The following is a 22774-nucleotide window of genomic DNA, read 5'->3' as shown; positions in this document are numbered from 1 at the left end:
TAGTTTAAAAAAAAAAGTAGTCATTAAATATCCACAATGTGCCCCCAGGTCACCAGCCCTTACTAAATCCCAAATACGAAACCTATGTCACATAGTGACAGGCAATGTTATATATATGTGAAGATATATATACAGTAATAGTACAAATAGCAATTAACAGTCCCTGAAAAAATTCAGTTTCAGTTGCAGCTATGGCTTCTATGCCTTGGGATGTTTTTAGACTTCAAAATTGGAAAATACTGCTAAAATCTCACTTCCTGAAGACAAAATTTGATTGCATGTTCAGTTTAAGCTTCTCAGTCAGTCTAAAAATGGCTAAAAGGTAGTATAAAAAGTCAGCCAACTGAGTGCAAATTTTCTCTCCAATTTGGCCAAGCTATTTTGTAGAAATTATTCCTAGCTAGACTAGAAAATCTGTGGTGCCTTCCAAGGGTTCTTGCCTACCTTACTGTCCATGTTCACGTTTCAAACTGTGTCAACAGAGCCCGCACTTCAGGGGTCAGCTGCTTGGCAGCCTTAGCCACCTCTGTGATAGTCTTTCGATACAGGCCCTTTTTCTTCTTATTAAAGCGTGACTGGAAGTTTTCTAAAAAGGGGGAGAGTTGTGAAAGAGCAAGGAAAGATGTTGTTGGAGACCCAAACCACGAAATACAGGCCTCCTGTCGGACTAAAAGGCCGTTATCTTTCCGGCTCACAGTTATAGTAAGAATTCGGGCTGCCCACCAAGGGAAGCCATATATCTTGGCCCAAACAATGTCCCCTACACATATGGTCCTGCCATCGGGTGTGATGCATTTAGAGACATTTTTGGAAAAGATTTTAATTTTCAAGGAATTACTGAGCTTTTTCTCTTCCTTTGAAGAGGAGGATGTGGAGGAGGTAGAAGGTACATGCATACTGCCTGGAGGAAAATCAAAGCTTTCAGAAGAGCTACACTCAGAGTTGGAGGATTTCAAATCATCTGTGCTGTCAATGCTACACATTGAAATACTGGAAGAGTCAGATTTCTTGTGATTTAGGGTCATGTAAACAGAGATATTGTTTTTGCTGCCCTTTTTGCCCAGTGTCTGTGGTTCATCCTGCTCACCAGGTACAGGCACTTCACTTGTGTCCTTAACCCCACTGCTGGCCTCTTCAGGGCCTTTTGAGGGACTCTGATTTTCTGAAGGGGCCTCACCTGCTGAGCGGGTGGAGATGCAGCGAGACTGGGGCTTGGGTGCCATCTTGCCACTCCTCATTTTCTCGAGTTCTGTCTTCAGAGAAGAGTTATTTTCTTCATTCCTGTACCTCTGTGGTTTAAACGAACCCGGGGTGGAAGAGAACCTGAGCTAGGATTCTGGTATCGACGAGTGAAATGGAATTTTGAATGTGCATGTTTAGAAGTAGAGGTTTCACTTTGCTTCTTTTGTGCCATTTCTTTGGCAATTTTCAGTACTTCCCGAGCTTTTGCATGATCCATGTTCTTACTCTGGAGCACTTTTTTAGTACTTACCTGAGCTTTTGATGTATTTGCCTGAGCAGAAACTTTGACTACTCTGCCTCTGCTGTGAGCAATATTTGAAACCTTAACCACAGCATTTCTTCTCTGGCTTTCATTTTGGTTTTTCCCATCCACTTTATGGTCAGTTTTCAGTTTTTTGTTCACAGTAGCTACACTTCATTTCTCCGTTTTTTATCTTCATATTTAGAAGAGTCACTTGCACTACTACCTTTTCTAATTTCCTTTTTTTCAGCAACAACACTGTTTTTACACTTATCGCAGAGGACTTGTCAGGGTCGTAGTTTAATAGCATTTATTACTGAAGTGGGTTCTTCCCGGTACATTTTTCGTTTGGGTCGCTTAATTTTCCGAGGAGGAGGCTGAGGTATTGATTGGTTATATGTGTCCCTGATAAACAAAGGGGGAGGATAAGGTGCTCCTTCATGGAAAAGAGGTGGTGGTTTGGAAGTCCACAGGCTTTCAGCCAAACTCAGCTCAGGAGGTGGGACAGAAGGATCCTTGGGAACAGCACCATTCATTTCACCTTGACTTCTGTCCCTTCTTGGAATGTATTACTTTGGAGCTGCCTGGCTTCCGGTTTATCCTTATATTCCCTTTTAGGAAATACTGTCACAGGGATCCCACGGGGCCCAAACCTTATTGCACCTTTCTTTTGCAGATTTGAAATTCAGATTCTCTCACAATCACTGGCCTCTTCTGTTTGATTCAATAGCATACACACTAGAGTGTCTCTGTCACTATTAAATACATCAGTAGAAAGGACATTTGTCTTATTCTGCCTTCTAACTAGGAAAACAGAAGTACAAAAGTCCTAACCCCAATTTTTTTTTAAATTGCAGAGCAGGGTGATGCACATCTGTAATCCAAGCTACTTGGAAGGCTGAGGCAGAAGGATGGCAAGTTCAAGGCCGTCCTGGGCAATTTAGCAAGATCTTGTCTCAAACTAAAAATAAAAAAGGGCTGGGTGTATAGCTTGTTAGTAGAGCACCCATAGGTTCAATCCTCACTACATCCCTCCCCCCCAAAAAAAAGGGGTTAGATGTGTAACTGGTAGAGTGCTTGCCTAGCATGCATGAAGCCCTGGTTCATTTGCAGCACCGTCAAAAAAAAAAAAATTAAACAAGGCATGGTACAGCATGCCTGTAATCCCAGCAGCTAGGAAGGCAGGAAGATTCAAAGCCAGCCTCAGCAAAAGCGAGGCACTAAGCAACTCAGTGAGACCCTGTTTCTAAATAAAACAGAATAGGGCTGGGGATGTGGCTCAGTCAAGTGCCCCTGAATTCAATCCTTGGTACCGCCCCACAAAAAAGTTAAGATTAAACAACATACAGAGCAACTGTAACTGCTCCTGTCTTTTCCCCAGAACATCATACTTCAATATAAATTTTAAATGTTTCTTTTTTTCCCCATACGGAAAAGGATTTCTGAAACTTGATGGGAGGGCAAGGAATTAAAACATACTAATAAGTCATTTCCAAACAGGTGAGACACCATTAGTGTGTGCTATTGCAGGAAACAGAATGGAGAGCAGTGAATGGGAGTCTCTGCACTTCATATCTTTTGGACAGATCCATGAGGACCCCGGAGAAGCGCTTCTCTCCGAGGCGGAACGACACGACGAGTGCGTCCTCAATGATGTGGTCCAGAGTGACCCGCACCTCCGAGCCGGGAATCAATTGCAACACCGCGGAGTCCCCGCCCGCCAGCGGCACCAGCGCCGGAGCTGTGGGCTGGGGCAGCGGAGTGTCCTCGCGCTCCTCGGGAGCCGGGGGCGGCTCGCAAAGCGGCGCTGGGGAAGGTGGAAGTCCGGCCCTTCTTGAGACGCGGCAACCGCCGGCTCCGCCACCCGGAAGGGTAGCTTCTCCTCAGCCTCCAGCTCCGGCCCCGCTGCCTCCGGGCTGCGGGCGAGCTCCCCTGGCGGCGGCGGCGGCGGCGGCGGCGGCTCCTCCTCCTCCTCCTCCTCCTCCTCCTCCTCCTCCTCCTGGCCTGAGGAGCCGACTGCTGCCCGTCGGCCTCCTAGTCCGGCACAGACACTTCAGTGGCCGTGACTGGGAGGGGATCAGTGCTGGCCTCGCTGCCGGGGATAGGCTCCATCTCCGGCTCGGCCTCGCCGGCGCCTCCCTCCCCTGGGGACGCAGCAGTCGCTGCCGCCTCTGCAGCCAGGGCCGCCACTTTCTTCCTGGCTTCTCCCTCCTCCAACTCCCATGCCCCATTTTCTTTATCTAGTCACCTGTTTATGGGTTCCTAGACTGATTCCATAACGTCACTGTTTTGAATTGTGCTGAAATGAATATGGGTATGATATATATTTCAAGTGTGCTCACTTTAATTCTATTGGGTAAATTCTGAGCAATGATATACCTGGATGATATGGTAGTTCTATTTTTAGTTTTCTGAGGAAGCTCCATACTGATTTCCATAAAGGTTGCACCAATTTACATTCCCACTAGCAGTGTTTAAGAACTCCTTTCCCCTCACATTCTCACCATAATTTATTGTTATTTGTGTTCTAGATGATTGCCATTCTAACTGGAGTTATATTGAATCTCAAGGTAGTTTTGATTTGCATTTCCCTAATGGCTAAAAATAATGACCTTCCCTTCTATAATTTTTGTCTTTTTGTACTTTTTCAACAAATGTCTGTTCAGTTTATTTGCCTATTTATTGTGTGTGTGTGTGTGTGTGTGTGTTGAGTTTTTTGAGTTCTTTATATAATTTAGATATTAATCCTCTGTTGGAAGAGTAGATGAAACAATTTTCTCCCATTCTGTAGGTTCTATCTTCATGCTTTGGTTTCCTTTGTTATACATAAGCTTTTATATTTTATGCCATTCCATTTATCAATTTTTGGTATTATTTCCTGAATTTTAAGAGTCCTATTGAGGAAGTCATTTCCTGCATCTAAATGTTAGGAGTGTTGCCCCTATGTTTTCCTTTAGGAACTGCAAAGTTTCTGGTCTAATTCCTAGGAATTTATGCCACTTTGAGCTGACTTTTTTATAGGGCAAAAAATACTAATCTAATTTCATTCTTCCACATTTCACTTCCTAGTTTTCCCAGCACCTTTTACTATAGAGTCTGTCTTTTCTCAACTGTATGTCTTTGGCAAATTTTCATGAATCCAATGGTTTTTGCTCTGTTTTCTGTTCTGTTCCATTGCTTACATGTCTGTTTTTATGCTAGTACCATACTGTTTTTGACACTATAACTCTGTACTATAATTTAAAATTTGGTTTACCTCTCCACAGTGCTCTTTCTGAACAGTATTGCTTTAATTATATAAGACTTTTTTTAATGTATAAATTTTAATATTTTTTTCTGGTTCTGTGAGAAATGCCATTGGTATGTTGATGGGGATTTCATTAAATTTGTAGATCACTTTTGGTAGAATTGTTATTTTAACAATATTAACTCTGCCTATCCATGAACATAGAAAATATTTTCATCTTGCAGTATCTTCTTTAATTTCTTTTCTTCATATTTCTGTAATTTTCTTTGTATAAGTCTTTTACTTCCTTGATAATATTTATCCCTAGGTTTTTTGTTTGTTTGTTTGTTTTTAAGCTATTGTGAATGGATGTGTTTTCCTGAATTCTTTCTTAGTGGGTTCATTATTGGTGCATAAAAAAGCTATTGATTTTTGTGTATGTTGACCAAATCATAATTGTTAAAGTCATGATTTTAACCAAAAACCATCCAGATGCATTATTGAAGAAGCCCTTTTAATGCCTTGGGGTTCCTATTAAATCTCTATAATGGTATAATGGTCCTCCCAGGAAACTGCCTCTGGACATTGCAAAAATCAAAGTGTAGTTTTCTTTCCTGCTAAAATTTACATTAATTTAAATGTACTTTATTAAAAGACTACCAATCAAGAGCTTGTAATACTTTCTGACAGCTTCCTTATTCCAAGTCAAATAGCTTTTAAGGAATTTGTTTATAAGGTAGGTGATGTTTAATTCATCTTTTTTTTTTCCTAACTGAACTTGGGTTCTTGGACATAGAGTGGTAGAAATAAATAACAAACTTAAAAAAGGATTTAGACATAGGCAAGATTTTATTTAGGAATTTTTGCTTGATACAGAAGGGAGACAACATTTATTGGGCAAATACCTCAGAGTGACCCAAACAAAGGACAAACATGCACAGATTTTATGGCATCTATGGATTAGGTAGGAACTCCATTTCTTGATGTCTTCACATATAGAGGTGGGATTTCATCTTGCTCATTATTACATCTCTGATTGTCATCTTAAATCTCCAGTTAGAGATGCGTATTTCACTATGCTGAAGTAAAGATAGCTGTGGTTACTTTACTATTTTATGCATGAATTTGCTCTTCATCACCTGAACTTTGCCCTTATCTAATACTGGCTCTAATATCATTTTCAAACTAGAGCAGACTCTGATTGACTGCCTTATCTGGCACTTTTAAATAACCACAAAATCTCAAAAAAAATATTCCTTTCTAGTCTCTCTTTTCCTTGCATATTATTTTACTCCCCAAATCCTTGAAGATTGGTTCACTTTTCAACACTAAATTTTCTACTATGGTGTTAACCTCATAAGAATTAATGGTTAAATTTAATTTTAATTAAGTAGCTTGGCTATTTTATTTTCTTCTGAGAGATGTTCATCCCTTAATCCTAAAGGGAATCTTGTTTCTTGTGCTTTAATATTTAATAAGGGTTTATAGGAATGCTTCACACTTTTGTTTCATTGTTTATTCCCACAAAACTACTCTGGAGAAATATGTCTTTAATCTTAAAAGAAGAAATGACAGAAACCATAAGAGTGAAAACACTAACATTTCTACCCACCCACTCATGAAAACATAATATAAACCACATTTTAAACATGCTGGTGGGACAGGTTAAACCCTTGAGAAATAACCTGGTGACCCCAAAAGCATTTTATTTCCAAGTGAGTTCTTATGAAATTTTTGTACTTTTTAATTAGAAATAATATGAAACACAAATTTAATTCTTATTATGCTACTGGCCCTGGTCACTTTTCATGAATTATTTTCATAAAACACAGAAGTCCTTATTCATATTAAAATGTGGACACTGGGATTTAGAAAGCTTTGATGTCAAACTGAGCTCCACTGTGTTGTTCCCTGGTTTGATGGACTCCACAGAACATATCCTTCCACAGGCCCATAGGGACCTCCAGTTTTCCCCAGAATTGACTTGGTTCTCTCTTCCATGCCAATCAGCTCATTTTGTCTTTATTTCTCGTTTGTTCTCAAATGCTATCCAACTTCTTTGAGTTCTGACATGGGAATTGCATGCAGGGTTATTTATCACATATTGTTAGGAAGTGCCTACACATGTGTTTTGATTCCTAGCATTGATTTTATCCATGGAATTAGTAAGAATATTTTGAAATCATCCCTACACTGTCAATCAAGTTTGGAGGGTTCTAGAAGCTGAAAGCAATCATAAGAACACCATGCATTTTTTTTTATTCTTTTTTTTAAAAAAAATCTTTTATTTTTTTAGTTACAGATGGACAAAGTATCTTTATTTGTTTATTTATTTTTATGTGGTACTGAGGATTGAACCAAATGTCTCACATGTGCAAGGCAAGTGCTCTGCCACTGAGCCATAGCCCAGCCCTGTTTGATTCTTTATAATCTGAAAATTAAATGAGCACATCTTACAAGTAAATTGAAAGTGAAATTATGTTTTCTGTGTCTGTTACTTGCAGACTGGGGTCTGAAAACCTGTTTTGCTGTAGGAACATTATCTTTGGCAGCTGCTTCACATCAACTGTGTAGGATGACTTTGCTCTCCTGACCTGTAATCCAGCCACCAATTGAGGTCAGTTCATGGCTTCAAGCTCTGTTGTTATAACTCTGGATTAAGACCCTACCTTCTAGCTGAGTGCTTACTTTCAACTACAGTTCCCACATTAATTACAGAATTATAGATTAATTCTATAATTCCTTATTCTCCAGAAAGAAGAGTCGTCCATAAGAGAGTTGAACAATTACTTCCTTAGGAAACTCAGTGACACTTCTGATTACAAATGTTGAGCTGAAGATCAGAAGATTTTGTTAGTGGGTGCATTTAATTTGTTGAGTCTTTCATGATATTATGTGCTTCATTGTCTTGATAAATAAAATATGGCTTTGAGATTATCTGGAATTCTGAAATACAAATATGACCATTTATAAAAAAAATCTCAATGTTATCCACTTTTTAAAAGTAGCATTATTTCTTTACAGCAAAGGAAATAATCAAGAACATGAAGAGAGAGCCTACAGAATGGGAGAAAATCTTTTGCCACCTGCATCTTAGATAGAATACTTATTTCCAGGATATATAAAAGACCTGAAAAACTTAATGCCAAAAACCATAAATACTCAATTAATAAATGGACAAAGAAACTGAACAAACACTTATCAGAAAAAGAAATACAAGAATTACAGCCTCTTGGACAGGAGTCCCCTGTGCTTCTCCTTTGCTAGCAAAGAAATAAACTTTTTTTTTTTTACTTTTTCTCAAAACCATGTCCCCATTATTGGATTGGCATCAGGAACAAGAACTGAGTTTTCAGTAACAAATTTTATATTCTTGGTGAGACCTGAGAACAGTCTCTGCTCTACATTTCTTGGGCAGATCTGGCTCTCTAAGGAACCTTATTTCCATGCTGAGGATGCAGGGTGGCTAGAGAACTTGTTGAGAGCCAATTATAGGAGAATAAGGAGAAAGGTAAGTCAGGTCAAAACAGAGGAGCTATTTCTGTGAGTAAAGGGAGGGACTGAGAGATTATCCCAGCAGCTGCTGAAGCTCCTTCTGCTTTTGGGAACCTTCCTTCCCTGAATGATACAGATTGTTCCATCATGGTCCACTTTGAGAAAAATGAAACTGAACTCCATAAGTTTGTGACACCCTTAGTCATCTGGCAAGTCCCCTGTTATGTATGTCAAGACCCTTGATCCTACATGTCTGTTTTCATGGGAACATCTGGTTTCTCATTGTCCCCACAAATATCTGGTTTCTCTTTGGCACCATGGGTGCAGAGCCAGAACCTCAGGATGGTCAGAGTGCTTATACAATGGACCAAGGTACTTCAGGGAGAGAATTAGATGGGTAGAAAATTCTCTGTGTTTAGTGGGTTTTGCTCATTTTCTAAATATTTGCTTATTCTGCAGCATTGTGAGGCATACACTTGAGAGTGTAGTTACACCACCACTCTTGGAACATACTTATTCTGGCTCCCCTAGAACCATGTCAGTGGATTTTAAAACTTATGTAGATCAGACATGTAGAGCTACTGAGGAATTTGTCAATATTTACTTTGAGACAATGGTCAAAAGAAGAAGAAGCAAGCTATCCAGTCCCAGCCTAGAGTTCTTGTTGTGATCAGTGGAACCATGAAGTTTGATGGAAACAAACAACATTACTTCAATAAGAAATTTTTGATGATTGCTCAATCCACTCCTAATAGCACTGTGTGGGAGATTGCTAATGATTGCTTTCATTTTCAAAATTGGGCTAGTCATTAACTAGGCAAAAGGTCTATTATTTGTTCTGTTAGTTCCTGAGGCAGCGGTCTGTGTGAATTAGTTCATTTAATTAGAAAAAACATTGTAAACCAGTTTGTGCTGAAATTAAGTTTCTTCAATGTGTTTTTTTATTCCTCACAACACCTTTTCTGGCAGCTGCCAGCTTATTGCCCTTAAGAGCTTTAATATTAGTTTTTTACAAGCCTTATATACATTCACTAATGCCATTATTAAACTAATAATAATATATGATCTTGGTACTAACATACTCACTGTGAACCCAGCCAATCACAAAAATGGAATCATTTTGTAGTAGTATCTGGAGTATCAGCACAATATATCTATATGGGAGTAAGTGAGATTTTTTTTGTTTCTATTGTTGTTGTTGTCATTAATAGGTTATTTTTTTTTTAATAAAACACAAGCCTATTTTCAGTTAACACTGATAATGTAATTGGAATATATAGTATAGTTTTTCAGTTCATGACTACTATGACATGTTAGAATTGCATGTGGAATAGTTAATAGATTTTTCATGTTATATTTTCTTATTTTGAGTTGTTACTTTATAAGTGAATTGATAACTAGATAGATTAAAAAAAATGTTTTCAATTGACACCTGAATTTGGGGTGTATTTGGTGGATTAAAATTTCTTAAAAACATGTATCTTGGCAGCTCCAGGTCTAGAAATTTTGGTAATGATTGGTAGAAGAACTAATAGTTTCAATGGGAGAATGAGAAATGAAAAATGTAGAAATATCCAAGGTGAAGCCAAAAGTTAAGGGGGTGACCAAATGGTAAAATTTTTGTACTTGTTTACTACCTCCTAAAAGTATAACCTATTTTAAAGATTTAAATTACTGTTAATATTTACTCTTGCCAAATGTAATAATTCTTACTTTTGTTCTAATAATAATTTTTTAAGGTCTTGACAATTCCCCTTATACTTCTCACCATTATATATCTCTGTTTATTCAAGAAATTATGGGTTGAATGTCAGCTATAAGTCTAACCTTGTAACAGGGTCTGAGGAAAGTTGGAAACAAAGCCATTGTTATGTCTTTATGTCACCCTTAAGTTTTCCAGTGAACTTTAAGTTGAAATATTCCTATGTATTAACCACCCCCAAAATGAGTGACTTCCTTCCTCCTTACTTTGTACTGTCAACTGTATTATATATTATTTAAAGTTAATTTTATTTAGTTTGTGATTCATTTTTCCATATGGCATTGGGCACATTTATTTTAAAAAATGTTTCTGTTATATGACTTTCTCATCACCATTTTTGAGATAAAAATAGAGAAAAATGGATCTTCATGATAAACTTCAAAAGAACAAATTGATTAATTTTGTCTTGACTACATAAGAGGGAAAAAACTTAGCTCTCATTATTGGTTAACCTTTTAAAATATTTGCAATTTATAATGTCAACATTAAATACCCCTGCTTTGTCTCTACATTGCAACCAAAGTTAATGTTTCTTATCACTTAAATTTAAATCTTGCCCAAAGCTACACACTATATTTCTGATATACTCTCAAATAGAATTAAATGTGAAAAGGGGGTTGAACTAACATTTAAAGCACACCTTATTTTAGTACTGATCAAAAATTACACATTATTTTCCACTCAAAGTGAGCTTATCCTTATTTTAATTTTTTTTTAATCCATAGCTCTACCAGAAAAAATATGCCCAAATACTTTTCCTTGTGGAGAACAGTCACAAATAAAAGCTGCATATAATTTGCAATAACTGAATTGAATTATTGTAAATTACTTTCTCCCCAAATCTGTATAGCTTTTAAATGGCTGGAACTGCTCTTATATGGACTTGACTATTTTTGACATGCTCATATTTTTATAACTTGAAAAAACAAAATTTGCCTTGTTAAAAAAAAAAACTTAGGGATATTTCTGTTGTAGGTTATCATCTGTTAGACAGCATTGACTTTGGGAATTCCCCCCTCCCTGGTTGTCTGTCTGTGTTTTTGTTTTGTTTGTACCTGTTGCTACCCCTTTTAAGACATGGCCAGCACTGCATTGATCCTATCCTATAGTCTCTTGGGAAAGATCTTGGCTGGTCAATTTAAAGGTTCCATTCTGTCAGCCATCATTTTGGCACTCCTCTCTTCTTTTCTCTCTCTGTTTCTTTTTAGTGCAATCTTGCAACTGGAATTGGTCTGTCAAAATTAATGGGAGTTGAAAAAAAGGTCACCTATAGATATAAGCCTGTCTAAGATAATATTCTACTGTAATTATCTGGCTTTTTTAATATCTCTCTGGGGTATTACACAATCTTGAAGTTGAAGTTGGTCTGTCAAAGGTGAAGTAAGTGGAAGAAATTTGTATGTGCAGATCTGTCTGTTTTAAAGGTTCTATTCTGCCAACCCTGGTTTCAGTGATTCTCTCTTGTGTGAGAATTTTTGTCTCTGTTACTGACCCTTTAAGACATGGGCCATGTTGCATTGATCTTATCAGAAGTCTCCAGAAGACAGATCTTGGCTGAATGGGCCACTTATAGGCTTAAGCCTATGTAAGAGAAAGATGTTTACTGTAACATAATCTGGCCTTTGAATATTTTTTCTGAATTATTATACAATCTTGCAGTTGAAGTTGATCTCTCAAGTGTAAAGTATCTAGAAGAGATTCTGCACATACAGGCATTTATGCAGTTGCATGATAAGGAGTCTAAACAGTCAGAAACTAAGTTGAAGGTGCCCCAAATTACTGCCTTTGGTATGCAGTATAGCCGGACACCAGAAGAAAGCCTGATCCCGGTAGCTGCAGATCATTTCACGGTGGTTTAAGAATGCCAGTCGTTCGCTGGGGGAAAGAAATCCCAGAAAAGCTGCCTGGACTGTAGAAAAATGGACAAAGAGAACCTGGTCTCTGCCCTGCCCTCTAGTCCCTTTCGCCCATGGTGGGGGTAGGGAGTGGAGGCAGCTGGTCAGAAAAAATGTGGCAGTAAGTTCCAGCACTGTCAGCTTATGAACAAGGGATAGAAATAGTCTCCCCTTTTAAGGTCTGAAAGGACACTATTTGGCCAGGGGATATACATTACTGGGGCAAAGCAATTTTGGCTTTAACTATATCCCATAAAACTAAATGCATGGAGAGCCTGGCAGGGTAAATAACTACAAAAAAGAAAAGGAAAAAAAAAACATGCTTTGTTGGCAGCTTCTGCAAAGGGATCTTCAAGAAAGCCTACAAAAAAGAAAGGAAATGGCCTCCTCCATTGAATACATTGAATAGCAATATGCCTAATGTAATAAAAAGGCCTAAAAGGAGCCTATGGGTTCAATTGACAGTGGGGAATTCACTTAAAGTTGATGGTATTTTGATAATGATAAGCTTAGGTAATTTCAGGTTTATAAAAAAGTTTTTTAGGTAAAACTTAAGTTTTTAAAATAAAACTTATTTTATAGAAATAACAAATTTGGTTGGTGTTTATTCATGTCACTTGATGTTTTATAGCTTGATAAAGTAACCTGTTGTCAATAGGTGATATACACAATGTTGTCTTACTGTGTACACTGGGATGGGAATTTGTATTTTTGAAAGGCAGTAAGAAAAGCCAGATTTTTTCAAAGGTTAACAATGTGGAACATGAAAACATTCTGCCAATTTTTCCACAAAAAGAAAGTTAAGAGCTCTCTTATCCTCTCTGATTATGTTTCACATGTAATGTTTCATTATGTTAACTTATACTTAGATAGACTCAGGAAATGGTACATGAGAAATTTGTAGAATAATATGACAAAGTAGGGCAAGAACCAGATTAAGAAATAAAACACATTTTTAAGATTTGTCAAGGGGCCAGCCAAACCTGACTTAAGGCTCTGCCTCTCATCTTTCTCCATGTAAGAAATGGTTCTGAGGAAGCTAGAATTCAGCATATTCAAAGTTGTATTCAAAAGAGTTTTTTGGTCTAAAGATAACTGTGATCTAGAGCGAGCATGGTGGCACATGCCTGTAATCCCAGAAGCTCTGGAGGCTGAGACAAGAGAATAGAGAGTTCAAAGTCAACCTCAGAAATGGTGAAGCACTAAGCATCTCAGTGAGACACTATCTCTTATAAAATACAAAATTGGGCAGGAGATGTGGCCCAGTGGTTCAGTGGTTGAGTGCTCCTGAGTTCAATCCCTGGTCTGGCTCTTGCCTCCCCCGCCAAAAGATTACTATGGTCTTGAAGTAAACTAGATAGAATTAAAAGCTTAAGTAAATCTTAGGTAAATTGTAAAAAGTATTTAGGTTTGTATGAGGTTTTTTAAATTTTTTTATATAATTTTATACAATTTTTAAAGTAAAATTTGTATGTAATTGTGTTAATAAATATATGAATCTTTGTGAATGTGAAATAGATACCCAAGATGTATTAGTGATGTTATAAAAATTATGCTTCTTGGTTCAAAGCTATTATGTAAATTGTTTTTGGTTTTGTGAATTTTATTTTGTATTGTCCTTATAGAACTTTATAACTGTTTTCTTTTAGCATTTTGCAGAAATACTACCTTTGAGGTGGGGGATACTGGGGATTGAACTCAGGGGCATTCAACCACTGAGCCAAAACCCCAGCCCTATTTTTATTTAGAGATAGGGCCTTACTGAATTGCTTAGCATCTCACCATTGCTGAGGCTGGCATTGAACTCTCAAACCTCCTGTCTCAGCTTCCCAAACTGCTGGGATTACAGGCATTTGCCACTGCACCTGGCCAGAAATAGTTCTTCTAACAAAACAACCTGAATTAATTTGAGACAATAATTCATTGTATGCACAAATGATGCAGTTGGGAACATACCTCTTGGATCATCAATACTATTTATTTAGCTATGAAGTCAATCAGTCAGGAATTGGAGGGGCTCATTTTTTAGGGTAGAAAATGGCCACCAGTTACTGGAAAGGTTTGGGTGTTTATAGGAAACACTGGCATTGACTTAATCATTGGAGATTTTAACAGAACATGTCAGTTTGGGCATTCAGGAAAAAAAGATGTATAAATTTGAAACTTGATTTTACTGGAAAAGGATGGAGGGTCCAGAGCTCAGTTTTCATTCAGTGCTTATCTTTTACTTTGGGTATCATCATATTATCACTGAGATAGGATTAATTTATGGTTTCATTGTCACTAGGAAAGAATTTATGATGAACCCAGCCTAATTCCATCTTAAGACTGGGAGCCATTAATAAACCCAGCCTAATTCTGTCTTAAGATTGGGAGCCATCTTGCCACAAAGGCATGAAAAATTAATTTCTGCTTTACTATAAATTTTTACAATTTCTAAACTTGCTTGGAATGCCTGCCCATGCTTGAACTCCCCCAAGCCTGGTTTTCCCTGACCAGATAACAACCGTCTCTGAATCCTTAGTGATGCTTCATAAATTCTGATATTGGGATCTAAAATTACTCCCTAAATGCTGAACCATTTAGACCATTAACCTACTACCTGTTTTGTATTATGCTTGTCAAAATCCTGTTATCTGTAAATTCTCAAGACACTCCCCCCCTTTTGCAAATTTTTGTGCTATAAAACTGCGCTACTAGAGAGCTGTCTTCTATTCCTGCAGGTTTCAGAGAGAGACAGCCCCAGCTGGCTGGAATTACAAGCTTGCTTTTATTTGATTTAAATTGGAGTAAGTTGTCATTTCTTTGCATCATGGTTTAACACCATCTCATCAAAAGGTTTCATTTCTGTTTTCTGTAAGATAACTAGGATTTCTATTTGGCCTGGCCATATTTTGATGTTTTAAACTTGCTTGGAATTCCCACCTGTGCTGTGAACCCACCCATGCCTGGCTTGCCCTAATCAGATAACAACCCTTTCTAAAACCTTAGTGGCACCTCATAAATTCTGATGTTGGGAGCTGAATTTATACCCTATCTTGAAATGTTAAGCCATTTAGATCATTAACCTGCTGTCTGCCTTTGTATTATGCTTGTCAAAATCTTGTTAGCTGTAAATTCCCAAGATACCCCACTTTTGTAACTTTTTGTGCTATAGACCCTGATCTCTAGCCCAGGGTTTTCAGGAGAGACAGTCCTGGCCAGCTCCAGTGTACACAAATATAAGCTTGCTTTAATTTAATTTAAAATTGGAGTCAGTGGTCTTTTCTTTGTGTCATGATTCAACATTTACTGGGAAAGGATCAATGTTTTCCCTCTTCCCGGGAAATTGCCAAAGGGATTGCCATTTTAGGATTGATGTTTGCATTCTTCCCAGGAATTGTCTTGTCACTCGCTTAAAGTGGGCCACAAACAAGAAATGTTAACACTATCTATTTCTACAAGAGTTGATTTAGTGATTTCATTGTGAACATAATAAAAAATAGAAAAGGATTTATTGGAGGAAGGATCATCAATGTTTGCCTTCTTCCTCCCAGAATCATTCTGTGTGCTACTATTATGTTCAAGATTTTGTATTCATATTGAGTAAACATATCTTACAGTCTTCCAAAAAAGTAGCATTATTACCTCATTTTTAAATCAATTAATATATTATTTATTTCTGGCTTTATAATACCAGTTATGAATTATAGTAGATGGGGTAGAGAGAGAAGATGGGAGGGGAGGGGAGGGGGGATAGTAGAGGATAGGAAAGGTAGCAGAATACAACAGTTACTAATAGGGCATTATGTAAAAATGTGGATGTGTAACCGATGTGATTCTGCAATCTGTATTTGGGGTAAAATTGGGAGTTCATAACCACCTTGAATCTAATGTATAAAATATGATATGTCAAGAGCTTTGTAATGTTTTGAACAACCAATAAAAAAGTAGCATTATTACCCCATTTTTAAATCAATTGAGTAATATATTATTTATTTCTGGCTTTATAATACCAGTTATAGTAATAGAAATAATCATTTTATCATATATGGAGAACAGTTAGCATGGGCCGCCCTTCTTCCAGGCTCAATATCTGTGGATTCAACCAAGCTCAGATTTTTTAAAAAATTGAAAGTAAATGTGTACTGAACATGAAGATTTTTTTCTTGGTATTATTTTCTAAAAAGTATAATATTATTACTATTTACATAGCATTACATTGTATTAGGTATTATAAGTAATCTAGAAATGATTTAAAGCATACTGGAGTGTATATGTACGTTATATATAGTGTGTAACTTTCATTAAGGGACTTGATCAGACTTTGGTTTCAGTAAATCTCAAATGTGAAATCATTTGGTATTTTGTGTGTATGTGATTGGCTATGTTACTTACTATATTTTTAAAGTTCATCCATGTGGTGGTACCATAATTCCCTTCTCAAGTGTGATTAATATTCTCTTAGAATGAAATAATATTAATAACATGAATATATTAATAATATGAGTAGTATTATTGATAATAATTTCCTGCTTTCTAAATGGCATCCTCTTGCATTGTTTTTATACAGCAAAACCAACCAGAGAGATTTCTGGAGTCTCTATTGCTGCTGATTGCTGGGTGGGGAGTTTTCCTGATTCCCCGAAAACCTGAGAATGAGTGAAAACAGATAAAAAGAATCAAAACTTTCATATTTTGGCCAAAATGTTGAACACTTTTAGCATTAACTCAGTGACTTTAGCAAGCTATGAAAATTCTCTAGTCCTGTTATTACTGTTGGTATTATTTTGATTGCAAAAATTTCTGCTTTGATCTCAGGCAAGTGTGAACTTTCTATGGATTAAAGATCTTATCTAGACACAAAAGTACACACTTGTAATCCCAGTGACTCAGGAGGCTAAGGCAGGAGGATTGGAAGTTCCAGGCCAGCCTTAGCAAATCAGTGAGCACCTCAGCAACTTAGCAACATGCTATCTCAAAATAAAAAGGACTTGTAATGTAGCTTGGTGGTAAAACATTCCTAAGTTCTGCCACCAGCACACACACACACACACACATAAAAGTTAAAATCTTTAACATTGTAGAATGCAGCAAGAATGTTTTCCCGTAGGCTGAGTTCATTAGTCTTAATTTTGTACCAAGTTTTAGGAGAGTATTGATCCCAGGGTTATATGGTTCATTACCCTTTCATTTGCTTCTGCTCACAGCCTCTTCAGGAATTAGAGGAGGTCAGTAAATTGGCAATTTATTTCAAGCATCATGGATCTTGAAATTCTTCATTCTTCTTTCCGTGGGCCATTTGGGTACTAGATTTTGCATTTTTTTTTTAATCACAAACCACTCTATTCAAGTTTCTTTCCCTTCAAATCCCATATTTTTTTTTTCAAAATGCCTCTTTTGGGAGTAACATTTTGGTGGAAATCAATACCACAGTCTCAAAATCTTTTCATTATCAGTTGAAAGTGTTCAGTCCCCTAACTTAGTAAAGTAACTATTATGATGGTATTTGTTCTTTGATTCCTCATCTCCAGATGACAGTTTATGATTTTTAATACATCTGCTGACCATAACTCTCAAGTCTTCAAGTAGGAGTATACATAATAAAATTCTGACATTACAACTGAAGTGGGCTGGTTACCCCCCTCCCCAAGTCTGGATCATTAAATAAACTGAGAAGACAAAAATACTTTTTTGTACAAGTTTTTATCGTATATAATTATGTTCTTCAAACCTCATTAGTTATTTCTGTCATGACTTCTTTTCAACTAAAAATATTACTACCATTCATGCTCAATATACTATGTGGGACACAATGCTAATGAGCAAGCTTCACTCATCATACCTGGCCTCTTTAAACTGAAGTATATGGAATGGTTCTTCTTTTTAATATATATTTCCTAGTTTTTGATGAACACACTACCTTTATTTAGTGTATGTATATTTTTTAATGTGGTGCTGGGGATGAAACCCTGTGCATTAGGCAAGTGCTCTACCACTGAGCCCCAGCCCAGCCCTGGAATGGTTCTTTTCTTGAAAGTGGGAAACAGGACAAACTAGCCAGGAAAGTGGGTCTGTAGACTCCCTCCCTTGCGTCACCAGCCCAGCCAGGTTTAAGATTCACTGACCCTGAGCATGGGAGGAAAAGAGGTACTCTAGATAGGACAGAGGAATGAGAAGGGAACGGAGGGAGCAGGAGGTTAGAAAGGATGGTGGAATGTGATGGACATTCATTCTAAAGTACATGTATGAAAGACACAAATTTGTGTGAACATACTTTATATACAACCAGAGATATGAAAAATTGTGTTCTATATGTGTAATAAAAATTGTAATGCATTCTGTTATCATTTATTTTAAAAATCAATAAAAATTTTAAAAAGGATTCACTGTCCCTGCCTGTACTTCCCTGGATTACTACCAGGGGCTCCAATGGCATGTGGGGAGAGCCGGCCTAGAGCAGCCACAGCCGCGCGGCTCCTCAGGTGTCTGGGGCTAGGAGAGCAGAGTGGCAGATGAGTAGGTGCATCTGCTGGTTTCACCTCCACACCTCATTGGAGAGGAGAGGGGGTGGGAGCAGAGAGACCTCTGCACCAAGCAGGAAACTGGGTGTGGGGTTGGGGTGCCCCAGAGAGTGTGGAGCTGGAACCTGTGACTAGAACCTTGCTCAAGATGCTGGCTCTTTTCTCTACACAGACCTGCTGCACAATTGTGGTGAGGAATACTTGTGAGTACAGGATCTTATAAAATTTATATTAAAAACTTAGAAATTGTTCTGATATTGTTAATAAATATTTTCAAATGTAATCACTGGCCTGTTTCTGAAAATGAGGAATTAGCCACCACTAAGATAGCATTGTTTTACAGTAGTTTATCTCTTGTCACATCTGACATATACAAATCATGCTTTTTGACTTCTGTGAGCCCAAACCTAAGCTGCTGGTTTGTCTAGTCTTTGAGAAAATTCAAGTTCTAATAAAACCTAAAATTAGTATGAGAATATTGAGAAAGTAAGAAAACAGCATGAAACTATAGAAATGGCAGAAAGAGCTCCATAAACTCAACAAGCTGAAACAACCATTTACTTGTCTGAGATTTTATTAGTGGGACTGTAATGGCCAGTCACAGAAAAGAAGGGAGTTGAGAGAGAGAGAGAGAGAGAGAGAGAGAGAGAAGATGGGGAGGTGGGAGAGGAGGAGAGGAGGTGTGTGTGAGAGAGAGAGAGAGAGCAAACAGGGTGTTGATATTAATGGGCTCAACGTGAGATGAGGAGGAGCATGGCATTGGCCAAGAGCTCATGCCACTTCAGGGATTGGAGGTGCACCATTCAAAGTTCGTGCCATTCAGTGGAATTGGAGGTGATGATTCACATGCTATTCAATGCATCATGGACCTGAGATCCTGAAGAGAAGCTCTCTAGGTGCCATCTTTACCAACATTTTTCCCTTTTTTAATTTTGGTTTAGGGGAGCCGAGCTTGATCTGGCTACTTCCTGCTGAGTAGGGGCATCATTTAGAGAGAGGGAGGTAGGTTGGTTGGTTGGTGAAGGAGGACCAGGAGGCCCCATATCCATGCACTAAAGGCATGGATTTCCTCAGGGGAGAAATCCACGAACATGCCCTGCAGCTATGAAAAGAAACAGCATTAATTTCGGGCATGTTGTCCAATGTGTAGGGCTGATAGAAAAAGGCCTATGCCCAGGAGAAAGCAGATTAGAACATATACAGCTGAAAACCAAGGGTTTATTTCTTTGGAATGGTGGGGTAGAGACGGGCCTTTGATGGAGTTGTCATTTGGTATCTTCATCTTTCAGCACTTGGTGGAGGTTTCTTGGGATGTGTGGATGTGAGTGTCATCTGGCTCATTGGCAAGTAGCTGGTAATCCCTGAGGAGAAGTTGATTAAAATTTTGGTTAAAGATTTTGTTAATTTGTCCTTGAAAGAATTTTAAAATTCAAGGAAGGAAGGCACAGAATAAAAAGACCCCAACTAGAGGTCCCAGTATCAGGAGAATCCAGTGGATGATGGGTTTTGTGAAGAGGTCCCAATAGAATTGTGCCAATTGCAGCTTTCTTCTTTCTAGTTGTTCCTATAGTTGTTTAATCTTATCTTTCATTATCCCTGACTGATTAACATAAAAATACATTCTTCCTTTAATAACAGGCAGAGGACTCCTTTCTCCACTGTGAGTATATCTAAGCCTCAGTGGTTTTGTAGGACTACTGCCACCAGGAAATCTAATTGATTTTGGAGGGTAAGTATGGCCTCAGTCACCTGTTGGAGATCATCTATGAATAATTTTGACAATTGATCATATTATGTGAGAGAGGTAACCAAACCCACTGTACCTGTTGCCAAACCTGCAGTAATTCCTAAAGTAGCAATAAGAGGTATTAATTGGATCACCCTTTTGGGTCTTATGTGTGTTATGAGGGGGATTGGTATTTCTGTATCTCCTGGAACAATGTCTACATAGGGAAATAAGAAAACAAGAGTACATATGCCTGCCCATTCAGGGGGCAGACAGGTATACAGTCATCCCACATAAGAGTGATGCCTCGGAGACTGGTGGGCAGTGGGCCTTACTACCTTTTGGTAGAGAGGTTTTTGTTGACATTGCTTCTCAGATAAGTCTTCTACTGGTATGTTTCCTGATGAATGAAAACATAATGGAGCAGCCTGGTAGAGAGGGACACCTGAGAGTTTGGCTGTGGTGTCTTGGATTGAAGAGGCCTCTTTGAGTGCAGACTGAGAACTATTTATCGGGTTTGCTATTAGTTTGGGGGATTAAATTCTAGCATGCAAACACAGCCAACATTGCTGTACATAGTTTGTATTATTAGTAGTTATTGGCAGATTGAGAGAGATATTGACATGTTTATGAGAGAGAAGAGGTTCTTTGACTATTTTTGCCTTAACCAAATCAGGCAGCCAATTGGGTATATCAATTGTTCTCTTCCAGCAATTCTTCCTCTTGAATGTCCAGCCACTTGGGCATGGTGTGGGAGAAAACAGGCCTGGGTTTTTTCCAATGGCCATCCAGTATCTATTGTTATTGTATTCAGAGGCCTGGGAATCATCGTGGTAACAGTCTTTTGAGGGGTTTCATTGAAGAACTTAAAATTCTTCTTAGGAGAAGTTTGGCTACAGTTTGTGGGACAGGATAGTACAGGGTTTAGCCATCTCTGCACTACACTTTGAAAGAGAGTTAGCAGGCATAAAGCCAGTAGACATAGGTCTAAAAAGGGTGTGAATGCACTGTGTTGCCATGGGTTCCTAGATCCTATTGGGAGACCCATTCTTATGTATATTCTTCTCCTCTGGAATGGCATGGAGGGTGGTACATGACTGTGAAAAAAAAGGAGCTTGCCAGAGTTATCTGGGGATATCTCACAGGTAAATTTGGGTGATTGTGGGGGTCCTGCAAGGTTGGGAGCTGTGGTGAGATTGTCCTCTGGAGGGCTTGCTGCTGGTTTTAATCTAGAAATATGAATCAGGGGTTAGTTTCTTTCCTTCCTGTTGGAGTTTTGCAGCATTGTACACAGGACTACTTGTAATGGCCCTTCCCATTTTGGGGTTAGAGGGGGATCTTTCCCCTGGGTAAGAAAAGTAGACCTATTCTCCTGGTTTGAGCAGAAAGGAGGCAGCTGAGTGCTCTGGATCTAGAAGCAAAAAATCTTGTTGCTTCCATAGCTCAAAGCATATAAGTGAGAGGAGGGAAAGAGCATATTGGTTGTGGAGGGGCCAAGGCTCTGGTGAAATTCTAGGGGGGGAGAAGAGGACAACCATACATTATCTCAAAGGGGGAGGCAAGGGATGGCTTTTTGGGTAAAACCCTCAGGCATAGTATGGCAAGAGGGAAGAGTTTAACCCAATCTAAGTGAGTCTCTAAAGATAGCTTCATTATGATGACTTTCATTGTGTGTTTGGCTCGATCAACCTTACCTGAAGCTTGGGGGTGATAGGGACAATGAAAGTGCCATGGGATGGACAATGTCTTTGCCACATTCTGGGTTACTTGAGAGATAAATTCAGGCCCATTTTGGGAATGGATTGAAGCAGGCATCCCAAACTGAGGTTTTACTTTAATTAGGAGGATGTTAGCCACCATGGTAGCCTGCTTATTTGAGGTGGGGAAGGCCTCTACCCAACCTGAGAATGTGTCTATTAAAACTAGCATGTATTTGAAGTTTTTTACTCTGGGCATGTTGGTAAAGTTGATTTGCCAATCTGCCCTGGGAATATTGCCCCTAGCTTGATGAGAAGGGAATTTTCTGGGTTTTAAATATGTATTGGGATTCACTCTTTTGCATATCTGTCATGAGGCTGTGATTTGCTGTAGCTCTTCTTTATTCTGGAGAGTCAAAGTAAAGAAAGAGTAGAGAAAGGCTTTGAGAGTCTGTGGTCTGGTATGAAAAATGGAGTGGATATAAGTAAAGAGGGCATATTTTGGTGGGTCTCCATTATTGGGCATTGTTGGAGAGCATGTGGCAATGAGAGATCTGCTGGGGTCTGAAAGGGCAGCTGATCTGGATGCTTGATGTGGTTTTGATTTTCCCTGTGTGATGGGGGAGGAGTCATTTTGGTGTGATATGCAATGGACAACTCCAAGCTTTTTAGGAAGCTGGAAGGCTTGTTGTAGCTGGTTGATGTATGTGAAGATAGTTATAGAGATGCCCTTTGAGTTCAGGAGACCTCTATACTTCCAAATTGCTGCATGAGATAAGAGAATGTGGAAAACATATTTGGAACCAGTATAAAGGGTAAGATTTTTTCCCACTGCCAATTCACAGGCCCACATTGCAGCTACCAGCTCAGCCTGTTGGTTGGTGGTATTTGTAGGCATGGGATTGGCTTCTATTACTCATTATAGGGACACTATGGCATATCCAGTTTTTCTGATCCCCTTATGCATAAAGGAGCTGCCATCAGTGA

General features: G+C 38.5%; 1 pseudogene; it reads right to left on the bottom strand.

Annotated features, from left to right (window-relative positions):
• Positions 1 to 361: 361 nt before the first annotated feature.
• On the bottom strand, positions 362 to 5887 carry LOC101974652 (PWWP domain-containing protein 2A-like; annotated as a pseudogene).
• Between the last annotated feature and the right edge of the window lie 16887 nt (positions 5888 to 22774).

This window comes from Ictidomys tridecemlineatus, chromosome 13 (assembly GCF_052094955.1).
Source record: "Ictidomys tridecemlineatus isolate mIctTri1 chromosome 13, mIctTri1.hap1, whole genome shotgun sequence".
Taxonomy (NCBI): Eukaryota; Metazoa; Chordata; class Mammalia; order Rodentia; family Sciuridae; genus Ictidomys; species Ictidomys tridecemlineatus.
Note: the sequence above shows the minus strand (reverse complement) of the source record. Positions and strands in the feature narration are given on the sequence as shown.